This window comes from Danio rerio, chromosome 23, assembly GCF_049306965.1.
Source record: "Danio rerio strain Tuebingen ecotype United States chromosome 23, GRCz12tu, whole genome shotgun sequence".
In the NCBI taxonomy this organism is placed as follows: domain Eukaryota; kingdom Metazoa; phylum Chordata; class Actinopteri; order Cypriniformes; family Danionidae; genus Danio; species Danio rerio.
In genome coordinates this window covers 19,160,323-19,181,988 of record NC_133198.1, presented here as the reverse complement: position 1 = coordinate 19,181,988, position 21,666 = coordinate 19,160,323, and the positions used below count along the sequence as shown (strand labels likewise).

Sequence of the window (21,666 nt, the reverse complement as noted above, 5' to 3'; positions counted from 1 at the left end):
TGGTGAGGGTCCTCTGGGCTTCCCTGAGATGACTGTGGCTGAGTCACAGGGTGAGTAAGCAGGCATGGGTCAGAGGCAGGCGGCGAGGATCAAAGTCGGTATTCAGGCTGGGGTTCAGGGCAGGTGGCATGCAAGACAACGTCAGTATACAGCCCAGGTAAGCAACGGGAAAGCAGGCGCGGATATGGAACGCTCAGTAGTGTTTGCTGGGGCAGAACAAGACTTCGCACTGAGGTGAGTGTGTGTGCTGCTTTTATGTGTGAGCATGGTGATGAGGAGATGTGCTGCAGGTGTGTGAGGCAGTCAGTCAGTGGGAATGACGTAGGGCTCTATTTTGACGGCCCATGCACAGAGCAAGGGCGCAAACATGCACAGAGGCAGGGCGCAAACGCTTTCAGGGCATGTCAGAACGCATTTTTGCTAACTTAAGGATGGGAAAATTCGCTTTTCGCCAAGGCACATGGTCTAAAAGGGTTGAGTTGACTCTAAACCAATTAGAGTCTCATCTCCCATTACCATAAGCGCATTGTTATAAACATGACGTAAAATAGGTTCACTTTCGCTTTTGCTCTCTTGGATAGGGAAACCTTACCGCACAGACATCAATTAGCATATAAAAAATTTATTTTGTTTGTTAAGCACAAAGATTTGTTTCAAAACTATTTCTAAATTCAGTTCTAATTTCCAGCAGACGAATAAATGATTAATAATAATAAAGTGTGTTCAAAAACCTGAGTTATTTCTAAACACACCTGCTATGCCCCATATGGTCTAAAACCAGACAGGTGGACAAATCTAAGGTTGTTTTTAATAAAACAAATATAAATATGGATATAATAAATAATACTGCTAATGTTGTGGAAAGTTGTGCTGGATCTCGACAAACATCTTCTAAGTTTCAAAAAAGAGGCTGAGGTCTTCGAAGTTGTCAAGTTGAAGCAGTTTATTGTTACAGCAGAGTTGGTCGATCGATCTCTCTCCTACAAATGTTCCAAAACCCACAGTTTATATACAGGCTTTTCCTATAGTCATCATGAAACAGTGGTGTAGCATGAGCATCACGTTATTTCCAGGCTCCAATAGGATTCTAGCCTTTATATTGATGGCTGTATGTTTTTCTGTTTTTGCACATCTTAAAGGTCATATTTCAACACTTTTTAAATGATTCTCCCTATGCATGCTATTGCCGTGCAGGTTGAGCAAAGTTGTTTTTAAGTTGTTTTTGTCATGGTCAATACATCAATACATGTTGCATATGCTGTCTGAATGGTCTTACTTCACCGCTGTTTACTTCTGTGTGTTTTGCTCTGCATCCCTTGAATGTATTTCTATATGTTTTAACAGTGTATTTTAATAGTGGCAGATTATACAGTGATTATATAGTGATTACATAATAAAAGTTCCTCTATAATTCTCCTAAATAAATCCCCCCTTAGGGACTTAATCAAAAAAGTCCCTTTCCTAAATCCCTCACTGAAGTGCAACTCAAGAATCCAAAACTTGCAAAGTCTTAACATACTTGTGCAACCAAAAAGTTGCCCATCTACATCCTTATCAATTGTCAGCATCCTTCCGCCGCACTTCAGAGGAGAAACAGAACCAAACATCTCCCTCTACTTTTGACTTTAGAAGGAGTAAAAGATCCCGCTCTCCCTAACTGAATACTTTTTTTGGGGAGTTCAACACACAATAATCATTAGTCAGGTTAAAACATTTGCTTGTCAGCCTTACTCTCAGTTGTGGGTATACAGCATATATACTTGATTAATCATCATTTAATAGAAATCATATAGTTGTAGAATATTCTCGGCGCCTGTAAAAGAGCTATATCTGATGTTTTATCCCACGTCGCCAGAGGTACTTCTGAGTACTGTCTGGTGTTGGAGCAGACAGTGGGTTTTTAAACCGCCAGTAGAGTCTGCTCTTCTGCATCTCCTGCCATTGGATACCAAGGTGTTCCTTGACCGTAATCATCTTCCCTCTTTCCCCGTGTGCATCTGATATGAGCTCCGGCAGCTTCGATGAACTCCTAAATACATCCAGAAATGTATACTAGTAAATAGGGCTTAAATAATCACACAATTTTTAGTTTTTAGTCCACTCTGTTAGTTTTTTTTTCTTGTATTATGGATGGTGCCTTGCTTAAAACTCTCATCCATTAAAAAATTAGTAAAATGTTAGAAGTCCAAAAAAAAAAATTAAAAGACAAAAAAGAAATTTAAAGTAGAAATTGTTTTTAAATCTCATCCAACTGTTCCAAATCTGGCCCAAAAACTTCATAGACATGGTCTCTGCAGTCATGCACAATTCTATTCACTTGCACATTGGCCATCTGCTTGGCAGCAGCTTTAACCAGCATCGATCTGAGAAAAGGCACAACACAACAAAAGAGAAGGACAAAAATGACAAAAATGGTGCACTGTTTTGACAAGCAATTTTACTTGTTAGAGCCAATTGTTCTCCTAATGCTGTAAGGGCATCATTCGTGTAATTTATAAATCTTTGTTGGTTGTAATAAACGTAGTTAGCCCATTCTTAAAATTTTCCCATTGCAATTATACACACTACCATAACCTCGAGTCCTGCTTTTACTATATCTCTAACTTTAAACGTATCTGGTATTCCACTAGGTTGGCCAATTATATCTATGTGAACTTCTGAGTCAGGTGTATATTGTCTCCTAACTTTGATGCTTATAATTCTGCTGCTTTCAATGCTTTGGTCTTTCTACGTCATTTTACTCTTTAACCCAATCATTTTATCACTTTCTGTATTAGTTTAACTCTAGTACAAATCCCTTTCCATTCAATGGAATATTGGGGCATAATACTCCTGATCCACAGATCCAGTAATAGTGTACTATTTGTATATATTCTTGTATTAGGGGAAATTATCTTGCGAATTGTACATTGTCCAGTACAAATACCAAGTGTGCGGTTAACTGCCTTATCAACTTTTTTTTTTCTTTCATAATTGCAACTTCAGAAACTGGCAACATTATACTCTTTATTGTAGCTGTAGCCATTTGGAAGGTTTGCATATAAGCATTTCCTTTTTTCCTACATTTCCTTATTCAAATGCCAAATTATTGCACAATTTCCTTTAAATTTTCCTAAATTTTCTGATCCTCTCGTTTGATTATAACATTCATATTCTAATTTCTTATTTATCACTTATTTTGTGGGGATCTCTCTTACTGCTGGTTGAACTCTGATGTTCATTTCTTTACAGTCTTTTTTCAACCTATCATTGTTTTCTAATGTAAATTTGAAGTTTCCTATAATATCAAGACATCAAGCCTGGCAAAACAGTAAGTCACTGTTTGGTATATTGCAGTTATTTTCCTGAATTTTGCACAATGTCTATAATCATAAAGATTTACAACCACTATAAGCTTTATAGAGGCTATTATAAAATTATTGGGCAATTGGATATTTGCAATTTTCCAACTGTGCAATTTGCAATTTTTCCCAGCGATACCAATCACTGTTATTAGTTTCTTCTAAGAGTTGATAATCTGAGATCTGGTCAGTCAGTTTCTTCATAAATCTCATATGTATCAGTTTGATTAATGCATATCCTCTGGGTCGGCATTTTTCTTTAGATGATTGTTCTTTTACATTCATTTTGTTGTGGGATATTTGCCTCTTTCCAAAAAATTAAGAAGACAATTGTTTGATACTCTTGTCCAACTCTGTCAGATTGGAATATTCCTTTACCTTTGGAGAAATTACCTCTAGGCTTTCACTCATCTTTATTTGCATCATCAGCAGCAGCAACAGCAGGAACATCTTCCAAAACAGTTTCCTTCTGTCGTTCCCTGTTCTGTTCCTGTAAATAAATAACTTCATACATGGCAGTTAGTTTTTCTTATACGACAGAAATTCTTATGTGCAATTAGTGTTCCATGCAGTGTTCCTGTTTCTGTTAGTTTACATAAAAACTCATTAAAGCATCAGTTTACACATCAGTCCAGTTTACCAATCCAAACTCAATCAGGTTTACCATTTTTTACGTTTTTCAAAAAAGTTATGGCCTTAATAAATCTTCTTGGTGCCTTTGACCAGTTGTTGTGATTGTTCTTGATAAACTTCACTCTAGCCTTTGATTCATTCTTAATTAACAGTACTTCTTTAACTGTTTTATTTATTTATTTGATTATTTATTTAATCACTTATTTACTTATTTAGCTATTTTTAATTTACTTAATTTACTCTAAATTTATTAATGCACAATCATTATTTGAAATTATTTCTGATGATAGTCCAAATCTAAGAATGGATGTTTTATTCATGAGAAATATAGTTAATCATCACAACCAGCTTTTAATCCCAACCTGTTAAGTAGTACAAACATGTATTTCTTGCCTTGTACTCGTTTTAATATAACCTCAAACCCTCATTACTAAATGCTTAAAAGTCACTTCAGGTACTGCTCGCTGTTCATTCCCTCACATTATATTTAGCATAGATGTCACATGGACAAAACTCACTAAGCACTGCATTTGAATAAGGATACCAATCTCCTTGCTGTTTAAGTTTCCTAATACTTCACCCTTGATCAAATTCATGTGCATCGGCAATAAGTATACTTGGAGATGCTGTTGGCGCAACAATTAGTCTTTTATATATATATAGGCTATTTCCCCCCTTTCATGCTAGATTGTTCACAGAGACGTTTTTGTTGTTTAATTTTTACAATGTTCTTCAATTGAGACTGTAGCTCTATAAGCACTATAGATGACTTGCTACCTCATATTCTGTCACTTGTTTAACTTTCAAATCTGTATTGTTTCCTTTAATGATAAACTAATTTTTCTTTCATCATCTCAAATGCTTTTATTGAATCGGTGTTTCCTGTTAATTTAGGGCCTTATTTTTGCAATCTTTCCTGTTTCATAAATTTTCTTTAGTGCAGTTTGTTGTAAAATTCTCTGTTCCATCAATGCTAAATTTCAGTCATCCCTAAAAGTCATCATGGGTTTTCTGTCTTTTAATTGAGCTAGAGCTATGAGAAGCTGCTGATATTTAAATCAACTATATAGTGTAACTATAGTGTAATAGTGTAAATATAGTGTAACACACTACTGTTCATCATAAGATCTTCAGACTTTGTGTATGTATAATTTTCAGCAGCAAATGAAAATACTAATAGGTACCTATCCTCTTTTGCTAATTACCTAAACTTGGCTGAAAAGAAAATAATTATCAACAATATTTGACATCAGGAGGAACATTTGTTCATAAAATGTAGGAACTTCAGTTGACAAATTTTCTCTCATTTATTTTTCTTATATCTTCAGCTTTTTACCTGCTTTGATGCAACATAATTAAAGTATTTATTCAATTTAAATTCAAATCTTAATAATTACATACACTGTCATACCTAAATTGAAATATAATCTAAATAGAACTATCCAACGACCTATGTATTGCATATTTTAATCACTAGGTGTTAATACTCCCACTCTTAATAAAACTTCAATATTGTTTTTTATACCTATTTCAGCTTTTTTTCTTCTTTTCTCTGCAGATGTGCATCTAGTTTAATTTTAACCCTCACTGTACTGGTTAATTTTCTAATTCTAAATCCAAGTCCTGCAATGATAATAATTCTTTAAGTATTAACTGTACTTCTTTAAATTATTTTGAACTATTTGTTCATTTGAATGTTGCATTTATTTATTTTTTTCTCTAAACTTCTCTCTATTAATATTTACTTTCTAAGGCAACCCATCTACTTGATTGTATACACATCTTTCATGTAATTTTAGTTAACTAAAAAATCATTTAATCTTTTTGTTCTGTTTTGCTTTACTCTTTAGTCCTCAAATTTAGTTTCCTTTTTTTTTACTTGTATGGATATATGAAACAAAATCTATTACATTAAACCCCTTTTTTTCCCCAAATCATCTCTTACTACACTTAGAGCTTTTCACTGTTGACCTATTTTCTTGTGCTGTTCTTTTTTCCTTCAATTTCTTCCTGATAATAATTTTCTAAGTCTAAATCTCTTTTAAAATTATAAATTTGCATAGACAAATTCTTCTTTTTACTAGCCCTGCTTCAGAAATTTTTTAACTCAATCTATTTTCCCATTATCAATTGTCTTAATTACATCTTCTATCTGTTTTAATTAATAGATATTATATTTTTATTTCATAATCCTTATTTAATTCAAATTTCTTTTACTAAATGTAAAGTCCTATTTTATAAAATAACTGTAACAAATGTTCTTTGTGTGGGAAGAAGAAGAAAGGGTCGGCGTTGAGGTAAGTAACAGATTTTATTTTGCTTAAGTCACAACTGTACTGCACAGCTCCCACTATGTGGCCGTCATTCAGCTCTCTCTCTCCCGACTGTTCCTCCCGTTCTCCTTAAGACGGGTGTCTCTCCGGTCCAATCACTAGAATAAACAGGTGTTGCTTATTATTTCGGATTGGCCTGCTGATTAGCCGCCGGGCTCTGAGCATGCTCTCCCCCTTTATTGGGTATTCGATCATGCTTACCTCTCCACAATAACTTTCTAACTAATCAATTGGCAGGAGTCTGATTTGAAACAAGAAAGGCTACACTTTTGTTTTAATTTGCAATATGCTTGATTTGGATCATATGTCTACTGGGCTTTTGAGATTGAGTTTGCTAGGCCATAGCCAATCTCTCTCCCTCAAACCCCAAGGCATCTTTGCATTGTTGTATTCAGGAATCCCCACATTTCCTGCTTATTTAAGGAGTTAAAGTGTTGAGCATTTCTCCTCCCTCTTGGTGCTGGCTTCTCTTTCACCCAGCTGATGTTGCTGGAATGTTTAGCTTTTTGATCGGTTCATCAGTCTTTTGTTTCTCCTTCTTTAAGTGTCTTTTGAACATATGTCGATGGGTCAAAGTCTCAGTAGCTCTCTGCATGCAGTGCCTGGCTCACTGCTTTAGTTCATGTGATAAGAGTCCACAGTCAACAAGTTGCTCCTTGTGTTTCTCAAAACACCTTAATCTATTTCCCAATGCCTTCAGGGATGTCAGGCAGGCGAAAAGGCTAGGACCCTTCAAAGTCCATCTCCGTGCCCCTTAATTTAATATAACAATTTGCTTAGTTAATAATCTAAGCATTTTTCCACTTTCCCATTTTTCCTTCATCAAATAAAAGACTCCTCTCATCTATGTTCTTGTATTTGCTGTCCAATAGTTAATTCTTCTTAATATTTATTACTAAGTCTACTGTATCTTTTTTAATTTTCTGTTTCTTTAATTTTCTTCTAATTGCTTTCTTTAGCTTCAGCTTGTCTAACATTTCTCTAACATTTTCTATATGTGTTTCAATTCTATAGTACATTTTCTCACTCTTTTTTACACACTCATCTCTTTAGTTTTAACCTTTTCCTACTTGCTTTTCATCCATTTTAAGTTCTTTTGCTACTTCCATAATTTCCCTCTGTATTGGTCATTGACCCATTGTCCTGTCTCTCTGTCTCTGTCTCTGTCTCTCTCTCTCTCTCTCTCTCTCTCTCTCTCTCTCTCTCACACACACACACACACACACACACACAGCTTACATCAAATGTTCCTTCCTTTTGCCATTATTTTCTGTTCTGTTCTCTCTTTGATAAGTATCTTATATATATTTATATATATATATATATATATATATATATATATATATATATATATATATATATATATATATATATATATATTCTTTTTATTTTAATTCTAATATTTCCTATCATGTGTTATTTCCCTCTGTTCCTAAATGTTTACTTATGACTTTATTCTTTTATATAACACATATTTTTCTTCCAAATTGTATTTACTTTATCCTATTTATCTTATACTATTTTGTAATATACACTTTTACACCTCACTAATATTAAATCAGATGCTATTATTCCCTAAATTTAATTATATTCTAAAAACTTAAATTATGCTCTCTTTGTATGCACATGTCAACTTATGTTATATACTTCTCTTTAATTTAATATATTTCTTTATATCTTTCTATTTGAACAAAATTTATTTATTTCCTAAATATTATAATCTCTTCCTTAAACTGTATCAATCTCTTCTATATTTTCCAATATATATCATATACCTCTTCTATATCACACAATATCTGCAGTCCAATATTATATTATATATATAATATTATAATATTATAATCTACAATAATGATTATTTTATTTCACTATTTATCACAAACACACTACTAAACACAAACACTTAAACACACTCTCACATTCTAGTCCTTCACATTTAGAGGACTCATTCACTCAACATTTGTCCCTTTATATCTACAGGGCTCATTCAGTCATTCATTTCTCTCAGTGTAACACAGAGAGCGTCCAACTCTGCCATGCTCTATTTAAGGGATGGTGCAGGAGGGCGGCTCTGCTTGTCCACTAATATGGAATTTTACACAACCATTCACAAAAACACAGACACACACAACACTAAAGCGATAACTACAGGAATTTCCTTGTGCACATCTCTATAATCCAATATGCTTTTAATCTCTTAACTGTCACCACACATTCAGAACTCACTCTTGAAACCTATATCTGTTCTATGTATATCATCATTAAATAACTTCCCAAATCTGAGTAACAGTTACTAGTTAACGTCTGTCGCTATCAAGGCCTCTTAACAAACAGACACAGATCATTTGCATGCAAACTATCTAGAATCTGAATCTCCCTTCATATTACTTTTATTTATTTTAATTTGGGGGAACAGTTGAAGTGTCTTTACCATCACAAGCAGGTCCTGGGAGACAAACCAAACTTTTTTACATGCAAAACTGCTTTTCTTAATTGTTGTGGCCACGTTGTTTGCTTTGTCCCTCCAACACAGCATGTGCAATTTTTATTCATTCTCTAATCAATTCATATTTTTATCTATATTTTTTTCTCTTAATTATAATACTAACTTTCTCTCACACTACACCTTTAGAAATTTCTTGCTAACACTCAACATCCTTAAGCACACACCCTACTCATGCTTTAAATTCAATTCTCTCATCACATCCATCCTCATTCACAAATTTCACATTATATGCGTTCTTATTCAATCCTCTTTTCTAGGAATTGTAAGAAAAAATTTCCCCATTCACTTTGGTCCAGACCACCACATAAAACACAACATATAGACTAACAAGACTTACACAGGTCAGTTCACTGAGATCCAGCCCTCCTTATGGGCGCTTTTGGAATCAGATTAAAGGCCTCCTCCCAATTTCCCTGCCTCTATCGGGAGAGTCTTACTCAATCCACAGGCGAGTACAGAGACGCGGAGCGCTCCTTTGCTCTAATAACACCAATAAAAAGCGACCCCTAGTGCTGCCTCCGCGCGTTCTGCTCACGCCTCTCGCGTAGCAATTCATGCATGTACCTCTCTTTCATACGCATATAATTTACAGCCCTTTGTTAGTATATAATACAAAGCTATTAGTTAGTGCATAATTTACAGCCATTTGTTAGTCCAATCACATACCTTGACAACCTGGAAGACCTCTTTTTCTTATAAATAGTTCACTTCACTATACTTTTATTACTTTATCATTCTTTTTAATAAATGTAGTCAATTCAAAGGTTCTTTTTAATGGTGAGGTATTTTTTAAAGTCAAGTTCAGGCGTCTGGTCCACCCCACAGTACACTCATCAGAGAACCAAAATAAAGCAAAAATTTGCTCACCTTTTTTAATCTGCGTGCTTTTTGGTCTCTGCGTGAGTGTCTGCCAAGGATCGGCCCTATTGACACCTTCTTTCGACCACCCTCAATCCAGCCCCACGTTGGGCGCCAAATTATGTTGTGGAAAGTTGCGCTGGATCTCGACAAACATCTTCTAAGTTTCAAAAAAGAGGCTGAGGTCTTCGAAGTTGTCAAGTTGAAGCAGTTTATTGTTACAGCAGAGTTGGTCGATCGATCTCTCTCCTACAAATGTTCCAAAACCCACAGTTTATATACAGGCTTTTCCTATAGTCATCATGAAACAGTGGTGTAGCATGAGCATCACGTTATTTCCAGGCTCCAAAAGGATTCTAGCCTTTATATTGATGGCTGTATGTTTTTCTGTTTTTGCACATCTTAAAGGTCATATTTCAACACTTTTTAAATGATTCTCCCTATGCATGCTATTGCCGTGCAGGTTGAGCAAAGTTGTTTTTAATTTGTTTTTGTCATGGTCAATACATCAATACATGTTGCATATGCTGTCTGAATGGTCTTACTTCACCGCTGTTTACTTCTGTGTGTTTTGCTCTGCATCCCTTGAATGTATTTCTATATGTTTTAACAGTGTATTTTAATAGTGGCGGATTATACAGTGATTATATAGTGATTACATAATAAAAGTTCCTCTATAATTCTCCTAAACTAATAATAATAACATTATACAAAAGCAAATTGAATGAACTGAAAAAGCCTCCCGAGATGAAGAAAGTATGAAGGCAGTGGTTTTTAAATTCATGTAGGCTAGAAATTAATGTTTTGTAATATTTTAATGACTTATAATTATATCCTATATATATCCTGATTATATATATATTTTTTAAAATATTATATCTTTTTCATATGTAAAGATATTTGCGTATTGCTCTACATCTTGTGTGTAGTGTGTAAGCCAGGCGCACTTTGCGCCAGACAATAGACCGACTTTGTTCTGGTCTAATGAACAGACTATTTACAGTTTCTCAAAATAGCAACGCGCCAAAACACGCCTGCTTTTTTAGACCAGAACGCCGATGGGCGCACATTTGAGTGCAAATGCATTTGCTATTTAAACAGTGTGGCGCAACACCTAAAAATGACCCTTGCGCAAAGCTGAAAGTAGTAAAAGACTATTGCACCGCGCCTTGCGCCACTTTGCGCCGGGTGTATGACAGGGCCCGTAATGTGAGAAGTCCGGTGATGATGACCTCTGCTGGTCACCGAGGGGAATGACTGGGACCGAGTTGGTGACAGAGCCCCCCTCCTCTGAACGGCTCCTGAAGTGAGAGGGACCACGACGCCGAGGTCTACCATGGGGACGAGGGGCTGGCATTTCCGGGTGTTGGCGATGAAACTCACTTAGCAGAATAGAGTCGAGAATGTCCTTACGGTTGATCCATGATTTTTCCTACGGACCGTACCCCTCCCAGTCAATCAGGTATTGTAGCTGTGCCCCCCGGCGTCTGGACTTCAGAATCTCGTGGATCTGGTAAGCCTCCTCTCCGTCGATGATGATTGGCGGGGGACCCTGATCACCGACTGCCACTTCCCTATCCACCTCGGCTGAACCAGCAGCAGGCTTGAGCAGTGACACATGGAAAGTGGGAGAGATGCTGAAATGGTTAGGCATGATACTAATCTTTTAATCTGTATGATACTGGAGAAATCTGACTGTCAATCATGAAAGAGCCCACGTACCTGGGACTGAGCTTTTTACACAGGAGTCTGAGGCGGAGATATCTGGTGGACAGCCATACCCATTGTCCTCGAGAGTATGCTGGATTGGGGCGTTGGTGACAATCGGCTTGGTCTTTAAACCTTCTGACTGCATGAGATAAGTGGGTATGGGCTGCGTTCCATGTTTCCTCACATTTCTGGAACCAATGATTGAGGGCAGGGAATTCAGATGGTTCTCCTGACCATGGGAACAGGGGGGGGGGGGGTGTTTGAGCATATACGGCCCACATAAGAAAACGGCTCCTGTCATCATGATTTTGGTGGCAATAGGTGCGGAGAAAACGCCCTATTTCCAGGTTGAGTCTTTTGACTTGCCCGTTGGATTGGGGGTGATAACCTGATGTGAGGCTGATGTTGAGGTTTTTGATAGAGCAGACCATACTATAGATGTAAATTGAGGACCTCTGTCAGACACGATGTCTTCGGGCAAACCATAATAGCGGAACACGTGATTACACTGGAGCTCAACAGTTTCCAAGGCGGTGGGTAGTTTAGGAATGGGAATGAGCCTGCATGCTTTTGAGAAACGGTCAATGACAGTCAGGATGGTGGTGTGCCCTTGAGAGAGGGGAAGATTGGTGACGAAATCTATGGCGACATGGGACCAGGGACGACGTGGGATTTCTAGAGGTTGCAAGAGTCCGGCAGGGCTATGGCAAGAATGTTTGTGCATGTTACAGGGAGAACAGTTCTTGACAAACTTTATGACATCCTCTCTTACAGTGGGCCACCAGTACCGATTATGAATTAGATCCAGGGTGCCTGCAATGCCTGGGTGTCCGGAACTGGGGTTGGAGTGGATTGCGTCAATAAGTTTTTCTCTGAGTGACTGGGGAACGAAGACCTTGTTCGCGGGACAGGCTGGAAGTGTATGGTGTTTGTCAGCTACTTGAGAAATTTCTGTGTCGATGTCCCAAGTGATGGGAGCCAAAATGATAGAGTCTTCAATAGTGTTGGGGTACTCGACCTTGGACTCGGACTCGAGTCCGGACTCGAGTCCAGTTTTGATTGGACTCGGACTTGTTACGGACTTGGGTAAACTTTTACTCGGACTTGACTCGGACTTGGACATTTTGGACTCTGAAAATATCACGAGTCCAGTCGAGTCCACATCATTTCCAAAACAAATATAAGATATTTAAAATTAATAAATAACAGCATAAAACTATAACAAGAATTAGCGATCTCTCTGGCTGCATGCCAGTTTTATTTATTCCACAGCACCGTACCAGCAGGCAGCAGCAGCACGTCATCACCTTAAACGTGTAACCAGAAATAGCCATATCACACAATGCGTGGCTAAGTTTAGGACAATAATGTCTTCAAAATCAGCAATAATTTGTCTTCTACCGACATGTTAAAAGAAAACAAAGAAAGGTGAGAGCTTATTTACTTGAATTGTACATTCATATCGTAGGGATGATGTTAAAACATACTGGCGATATTGTTTTGTTGTTTATATTTGTGTCAATATATCCGCAAATAACTGCCAAATTCAAAGTTTTGCGCTTTGGCTCTGAGCCAGAGAATTATGCGTTCAGCGCTTGATTTAAGCCAGGGCTTCTCAAATCCGCACTCCTTAATATTCAAATTTTTCCTGTAACTCTTGTAAAGACATCCCGCTATCATCCCGATTAATTTTCCAATTCTTCCACCTTATGCTTAATCTTTCTATGAAAAGTGAAAGTACCATCAACACAGCCGATCTAAAATGTGATAGAACTGCAAGAGCTGTTCAAGAGAATTGTGCTTTCGCTTTATTTTGGCTTGAAAGCACGTTAAAATGAATATAAAAACGTCTGCATTCACTTTCTTTCCATTAAAGATGTGCGTCGATCATCACATTTCTGAATCAGTGTAGCCTATACATGCTGACTGACGGACGCGTTCCGTATAATAAACTCATCCCAGATCAGCTTCTGCTTTTGAGGGTAGGAGAGTATAACGAGTGTGTAAAATTACAGTAATTAAATGATGGAATAGCAAAAATGTTGTAATAATATAATATGCAACTCCAAGCTAAATTAAGTCAATATAAGCACAAATGGATTTAATGTAGAGTTATATTCAAATCCAGACAACATTCAGAATGGATAATCACTGGACTAAGTCCACAAATTCAAGCAATAATTTAATCTTTTTAAAGATAGAATGAGGTTTGACTTTGTGTAAAAAATAATATTCAGGTAATATTTTGATGAGAGACATTGGAGAGATTAGCCCAGATAGCAAAATACACTAGCCAGTTCCGGCTAGATTGTCGCATGCCAGAGACTTACCCCTCGGCCCAACTCCGGCTGCCGGACTCGGGCCGGATGCCTGTGGACTCACTGCCCGATTCCGGCCCGAATCTAGCGGGCCAGATGCGGCGGCCGTAAGCGAGCCGACGCGGCGCAAGGGTAATGTGCGCTGCGGCCCGGAGCTGGCGCGACTCCGTATTTATACACCTTATAAAACCTTTTGGTATTACATTGGTACTTGATATATGGTATTACAACCATTTGAATTTATACAACAGCAAACACAGGCTATAATGTAAACACAAAGTGTAAGCACTGTTTAACCTTTGAATAAAGTGCAAACTGCATACATATTCTGTAACGAAAATAATCAGACAAATGACAAAATAAATAAATGTTAAACGTTTATTGATTGCAAGAAAAAAAAAATAGTACTAAAATTTTATAAATAATTTTGTAGTGCACAAGAATATCAATATAAAAACAACAATAAAACAACACAATAAAGACACAGAAAGATTTAAACAAAAAATCTAAAAATTACACATAAACACAGATGTTTTTTAAACAACCCTGTTTTCCAAATAGACTTGAATTAAAAATTTGTACAAACAGCTAAATTTTATATAAACCTAAATATAGAAACCAATTTAAGATATAGCAAGAAACATCTTAAAAATACCAATGACAATCCGTAAAATATCCAAGTCAAACTTGTAAAAAGTACTGCAGAATTCTGAAGAAACATCTTGAAACATTTTTTAATAAAACATTAAAATAATAATAAACAAACACACACACACACACATATATATATATATATATATATATATATATATATATATATATATATATATATATATATATGCAGAAGTATAAAGTCAAACTTATTTTTAAATAAACTTGAACAAAATCAATTGCACAAACAGCAAGACATGAGTGAGATGATTATACATTTCATATATATACACGTCTTGTGCAATTTTATATTTATAATTTTATTTGTATTACGTTTATTAAAAATGTATCAAGATGTTTCTTCAGAATTTGGCGCACACACATACATACATACATACCATACATATATACACACATACACACACACATATATATATATATACATATACATATACATATATATATATATATATATATATATATATATATATATATATATATATATATATACATATATATATATATATATATATATATATATATATATATAAATGCAAATGAAAGAAACAAATTGTTCAAGTATCAGGGAACATCCTAATACACTTAAAATGTTGTTTAAAAAATAAAACAAAATAGTGATGTAGACATTTGACACATTAGCTTTCTCTTCTTTCTTCTTCCATCCCTGTCAGGGGCAAGTTGTAGCTACCTTGTAATGCATTTTTCCACTTCTTTATCAGTGGTGTGGTATGGACATTTGTCCTCACTCCATCTGTCATAAAAAGATAAACAGATAATTAGTAGTGAACAAGTACTAATGTAAAAAAAAAGAAAAAATTAGGAAAAAAGTAGGCTACCTACGAAGCAAAAAAAAAAAAAAATAAAAAAACAAATAAACTTAAAACACTTTGAAATTAGCAAGAGCTTGAACTTACCAGTTTCTTCATTTGTTCGGGCTGCTCCTTTAGTTGATTTTCAAGCTTTTCCAAATCAAATTGGCCAAAGGAAGGTCAAATGTGTTTACATCTGGAATTTCATCACGTCTGTTTTGGTTTTGTTAGAATCAGGCCCAGCTGCTGCTTTATGACGTTGCATGATTTTAAAACTTCAGTCAGTCGTGCTAAAAAAGAAAAATAACAGATTAGTATAAATCAACCTGTAGCTTATTCTCATACAACTTCTGTAAATACAACAGTGGGTTAGACACTGCTGATATTCTCTAGTTGATCTTTACTTTCTAGCTGCATTAAACCTTAACAAATTTAGTGATGTCTTCAATTCTTACAAAGACATCACGAGATGCAATAAGTTCTATCTTGATCTCAAACTGCACTAGAACAAAGACTGTAAATGTTCATAGGTGTACTGCAGGAGTGTCCAAACTTTTTGGGCCGAGGGCCAGATGCAAAAAAACAAACGTTGTCACGGGCCAAATTTTACATACATCACACAGACACGTGTGTATATATATATATATATATATATATATATATATATATATATATATATATATATATATATATATATATAAATACAGTTGAAGTCAGAATTGTTAGCCCCCCTAAATTATTAGCCACCGTTTATTTTTTCCCCAATTTCTGTTTAACGGAGAGTTAACCATTTTTTTCCACAAATTTCTAAACATATTAGTTTTAGTAACTCATTTCTAATAACTGATTTATTTTATCTTTGCCATGATGACAGTAAATAATATTTGACTAGATATTTTTAAGACACTTCTATACAGCTTAAAGTGACATTTAAAGGCTTAACTAGGTTAATCAAGTTAACTAGTCAAGTTAAGGTAATTAGGCAAGTTATTTTATAACAATGGTTTGTTCTGAAGACTTAAGGGGCTAATAATTTTGACCTTAAAATAGTTCATAAAAAAATTCACACCGCTTTTTCCAGTCTTTCTCCAACATCATTTGGGAAATATTTAAAAAAGAAGAAATAAATCAATAAGGGGCTAATAATTCAGACTTCAACTGTGTGTAGATAGATAGATAGATAGATAGATAGATAGATAGACAGACAGACAGACAGACAGACAGACAGATAGATCATAACAAGAACTGCTGCTTAATTGAATGCATGTAATAGCGACACCCGGTGGTTATTTATTTTATTACATTCATTTTTGCATAGCGGGCCAGATTCTATTGATATTTATAAAAAGCCTCGCGGGCCGTAGTTTGGACACGCCTGGTGTACTGGAATGTACAGTATCTGTGCATCTTCATGGTGGTCTTAAGATTTCTGTCATAGTCATTGATGGTGATGGTACTTGTGGTGCTGCCTTGATTTCTGAAATCTTCATACCTGCCTTTTATCCAGCCTCTTTGTTCCAAGTAATTTTTCTTCATCACGGTATAGATGTGTCTATACTGTCCCTTGATCAGATACATTTACAAAACAAAACATCACTTTAGTATAGTGCCAGGGCAAAACTCACAGGTTGTAATAGATCAATGACATAATGTTGACAGTATGTGTTTAAAATAATTGCAAACAAACCTGTTCTGTCTTTAGATGTATGACAGGCAATCATCGTCCTCATCTGTCTACCAGTCAGAAATCACAGTTGCGTGTGGATGTTTGAGTCGAGCTTCCTCATATGCATCTATAATAAAACATCACATTGTTGTTAACCTCCCGTAAAGAAAAGTTCAAATCCTGAAATACTATCAAAGTTAATTAATGCATATAATACCTATAGTGTAAATAATCAGTACACAGAAGGTTGCACAAGATTTATTCGGAGATTCATGCAGAGTGACAGCCTTATGAATCTGAGACATAAGCTGTGTCCCAAATCGCATACTTATGCACTATTCTACGCCATTTTGTAGTATAAATAGTGTAAGTAGTGCGTTCACACTGAAAACACTAAAAATAATAAGAGCACTTCAATTACCCGGATGATGCACTCATTCAGCCGCTAAAATGAAGTGTGTAATGATGGACACTTCACGCACTCAACGACCGCAGGTTTGCTTACGTAGCGGAAGGGGCGGAGCTATCGGACGCACATGTTGAATAACTTTATTTATTTTGGATGGTGAAAGCAAAATTCTCCTACGAGAGTGATTATAGCGCCTCCCAATGGTGAATGCGGCAATACTCACGGCAGGTTTTATTTGATAGTTTGGTCATTTATTTCAATGATTTGGCAACCGTCAAACGTCATCAGGGAAACGGTTTGAATTTCCGCTTAGTAAAAACACATTAGTGTGCCATTTGGGACAACACTACATACATATACTTTCCTGTTCAGTGTGTAAGTGCATAAGTACATAGTGCATAGTGTATAGTGTGCCATTTGGGACGCAGCTATAGATTTGTAAGATGGCCAAGCACATGCATTATTCTGTTACCATGAAGATTAACCTACCATTGTGAAAAATGTTTGATGATGATAGCCAATAACAATAAACCATTTCAGCTGTTTGTGAAGCAATTAGTAATGTAATGTCTGAAAAGCTCAATCTATGTTGAAAATGTATCAGCAGTTTACAGCTTATAATGGACTTTTAGCACACAACTATAACATGCCTATTCACGTTCAAAAGAGTGTGCCATTGACTTCTTTGGTCGTGATGTACTGCAAAATGATCTCACTAACCTTTGTTAAACAAGAACAATGAGACTTAACCAACAAATATTGTTACCCATTCATTTAAATCAGAATTTATCACTGTCAATAACATAAAAAACAAAACAAAAAAACATCAAAATCTGCTTTAAGACGTTCAGTTTTACATTAACTGACCATTACAGCTTGAACAAAAGATATAATTGATTCACATAGGCTAACACATATGAATTAAAGTGCACACTAATATATTTCTCTTGGATAATTTAAAGAGAATAGTAAACAGTCGAGTTTCGATCATTTTTCGTGACTAACTGCATAAACAAGATAAACAATAATATTTTATTAATCCAAAACGATTAGTTTTTATTTACACATAATCACAGAATTAATACTGTTGGATAAGTATACGCCTGTACAATGATTTTTTCAACATCCACGGTACTTTATAATGTTAAATCAGGAAAAAAACACGTTTTGCCATGTTAGTTAATGGATTCGTCTACAGAAACTTTCTTTAACGCAAAGTTAGGATACACACAAATTCGTTTCATGTTTCTTTAAAATAATTAAAATAGTTTTCAGTTACTACACACGTTACAATCTAACATTGTGTAAAAGGAAAAGGAACTTTCAGACGTGTTTGTAACTGTTAGCGTTAGTATACATTAGCTCCAGTCGTGTTTCTTAAAGCAAGTTACATTTCGTATCTGTTTTAAATTACTAAACGCTGTTACAACCAAACACCGTGGAAATGTTTTAAGCTATAAATTCGCTAATTATACAGTACACAAGCAGTAAAAAACGTACCTTTCTGACCGGAATCCACGTGAAATCTTTGAAAATCCAAACTTTTTCTTCTTGTGATCTTCGTGCCATGGTGGTTGACAACCAGCTTTTTGTAGCATTACCGCCACCGTCTGGATTGGAGTTTGGATCATGAGTTTAGTCACGCATTTGTTTATTATGAAACCAACTTCTGTTTTAAAAAAAAAAAAAACAGTCAGCACAGGAGCGTGCTATCTCAAAAATAAGCGAATTTTTCATAGTTTTTCTCTAGATGACATGTATAATCTATTTATAAAAAATATTGTTTTGTTTGCGTCTAAACATTGCGACCATCCACACTAAATATTCTTTTTTTTTTTTGCCATCGTACCATGAATATTTTCTCAAATTATCATTAAACGTCGAGCTAACAGATTACTAGATAAAATAAGAACTTAATCGGTTGCCATCAGCCGAGTCCTTGCCAGAAGCGGCCAGGACTCTACAGACAGACTCGGGCCGGATATGGTTGACCGGAATCGGGCCAGTGCTTTACAGCCGCATCACAGCCGCATGTGCGCGAGCGAGCTGCGGGCCGCACTCGGCCCGGATAACACTCGCCGATGCCGATTACTGCCTGCTATCTGGGAGGGGTGCCTGCGTACACATTGTGAGTCTTCTGTGTGAGAATAAACATTACTGATTGTGAGTAGCAGTATATATCTGCCCTACATGTTGAATATGCAAGAGACAATCTGATAATGACACATTTCTGATTCTATTTATATGTAGTCAATGACAGAGTGCAAGAATATGTGTATTGCATAATTAATCATCTCAAATGTTTCATTTTAAAATGATTCAGAATTATGCATAGTTGTATGCTGATGTCATCATCACTGTCTTTTGAACTGAGGACCAGGACCATGACCTATCCTCAAAAGCCCCCCACCCTCCATTTATTTATATATATACATAAATATAAAAAAAAAAAAAATATATATATATATATATATATATATATATATATATATATATATATATATATATATATATATTTATATATATATATATATATATAAATATATATATATTTTTTTTAAATATATGAAAATTATTATTATTATTATTATTATTATTATACAATTAATATTCTAAATAAATAACAGAAATTTGTCCTAAATGTAACTGGAACACAAAGACACAACAGGAGTGATGTATTAAGATCATTTGAGAAGTCTTTTGCAAGAATATTAATTTAATTTGACAATTCCATAAGGTACAAAAAGATGTGTTTTATAGAATTATCTGTGGGCTGCACGGTAGCGCAGTGGGTAGCACTGTCGCCTTACAGCAAGAAGGTCGCTGGTTCGAGCTACGGCTGGGTCAGGTAATGTTTCTGTGTTGAGTTTGCATGTTCTCACCGTGTTGGCGTGGGTTTTCTCCGGGAGCTCCCGTTTCCCCCACAGTCTAAAAACTATAGGTGAATTGATGAATTAAATTGGCCATAGCATATGAAAGGGCATCCGCTGTGTAAAACATGGTTGTTGGCGGTTCATTCCGCTGTGGCGACCCCTGATTAATAAAGGGACTAAGTCGAAAAGAAAATGAATGAATGAGAATTATCTGTTGTCTTTTTAGACCTGAATTGTGAACTGTTTTAGGCCTAATCTTACCTGTCTGACTCTTCATCCTTCTTTTCTGCTTCATAGCATGTTTAGTTAAAATAAGATCATCATCATATTGTTTTAATTTTTGTTTTGTCCACTTGCAAAACTTACGCAGGTTTCACAATGCATAATCGCTGCGTATTTTTTCGAGGTGTTCCTGAGTTGCGAAAACTTCTAAGTATTTGTAATGTACACTTGCTTTATTAAAATGAAAGAATGTCCAAGACAAAGCTAATAAGTGTCTTATTAGTATATCTACACTAGCAGTGGAATTTACTGGAATTCACCTGAAATCTTGCCTAGGGCTCCAAATTGGTTAGGGCCAGGCCTAATCATGATCATGCTGGATAATCGCGCGCACACGCCTGTTTTAACACACTGCAGCAAATCGATCATTTGAGTGGAAGAAGATGTCGGCCTCACTGAAAAGAATTGATTAAGAGAATAGACAGTTCAAAGTTGAATGAACAGATAAGTATGTGTTTATTTTGCCCAAAGCCAGGTCGAATCAGTGACCTTCTTGCTGTGAGGCCATTGTGCTACCCACTGCGTCATGGTGCTGCATCTTATGGATGTTTATTAAAAACAAGTTATGTAATATCAATTGTTTTATACCTTTGACCTTAATAAAAAAATTCAGATTTGGAACTTTTAATGTAGACATTGAGAACCCCTGTTTCAGGCTATCATTAACAGATAGACCCAGATCATGTGCCTAGAAATCTGCACTGGACTATTTTTTCAGTCTGATTCCCACTGGTTTTATTTTGCACCTAATCGCCCCTGCTATTTATTTACTCTTTGTTTATTTAGAACAAAATTCATCTGACTGTTGATTCCCTGTTAAGACAGCGGTGAAGCCAAATGGTCTCCCTTTGCTGAACCTTTATGTTCTGTGCAGATCTGGGTCAGTCCGCATGAATATGGTTTAATTTTCCACACTGGGGCTGATAACAGAGTTTTCTGGAATTAATGTAAAAAAATGCGTTGTTGCCTTGGTAATGCAAGCGTAATTTAAACAAGAAATGTGAAAAAGTGGCATGAGAATAATCTCAAACGCGTGACTCTTGTAAAATAATAAAAGTTCTACATATATCCTCCAATTTTCATTTCAATTTGAAGCAAGCTAACAAAAAATACAAGGCATTTTGTAAAAATGTACCAAAAGTTTAAAATTTTAATTTAACAGTTAATTGTTAATAGAAAAATATATTTGATTCATTATTATTATTATTATTTTACACTTTTTTACTTAGGTGGCACCATGGCTCAATGCTTAGCAC

At 35.6% G+C, this 21,666-nt stretch overlaps 2 long non-coding RNA genes across 2 annotated transcripts; both read right to left on the bottom strand.

Moving 5' to 3' along the window:
- Positions 1–925: 925 nt before the first annotated feature.
- LOC103909671 (uncharacterized) lies at positions 926–7,450 on the bottom strand. Its single transcript, XR_659695.5, has 2 exons — positions 3,735–7,450; positions 926–2,029 (listed from the first exon to the last, which is right to left on the bottom strand). It is a non-coding gene; the product is annotated as an uncharacterized lncRNA (long non-coding RNA).
- A 7,427-nt stretch (positions 7,451–14,877) lies between these two features.
- Positions 14,878–18,810, bottom strand: LOC137489160 (uncharacterized). Its single transcript, XR_011008523.2, has 5 exons — positions 18,756–18,810; positions 16,868–16,973; positions 16,673–16,743; positions 15,286–15,470; positions 14,878–15,122 (listed from the first exon to the last, which is right to left on the bottom strand). It is a non-coding gene; the product is annotated as an uncharacterized lncRNA (long non-coding RNA).
- Positions 18,811–21,666: the final 2,856 nt, after the last annotated feature.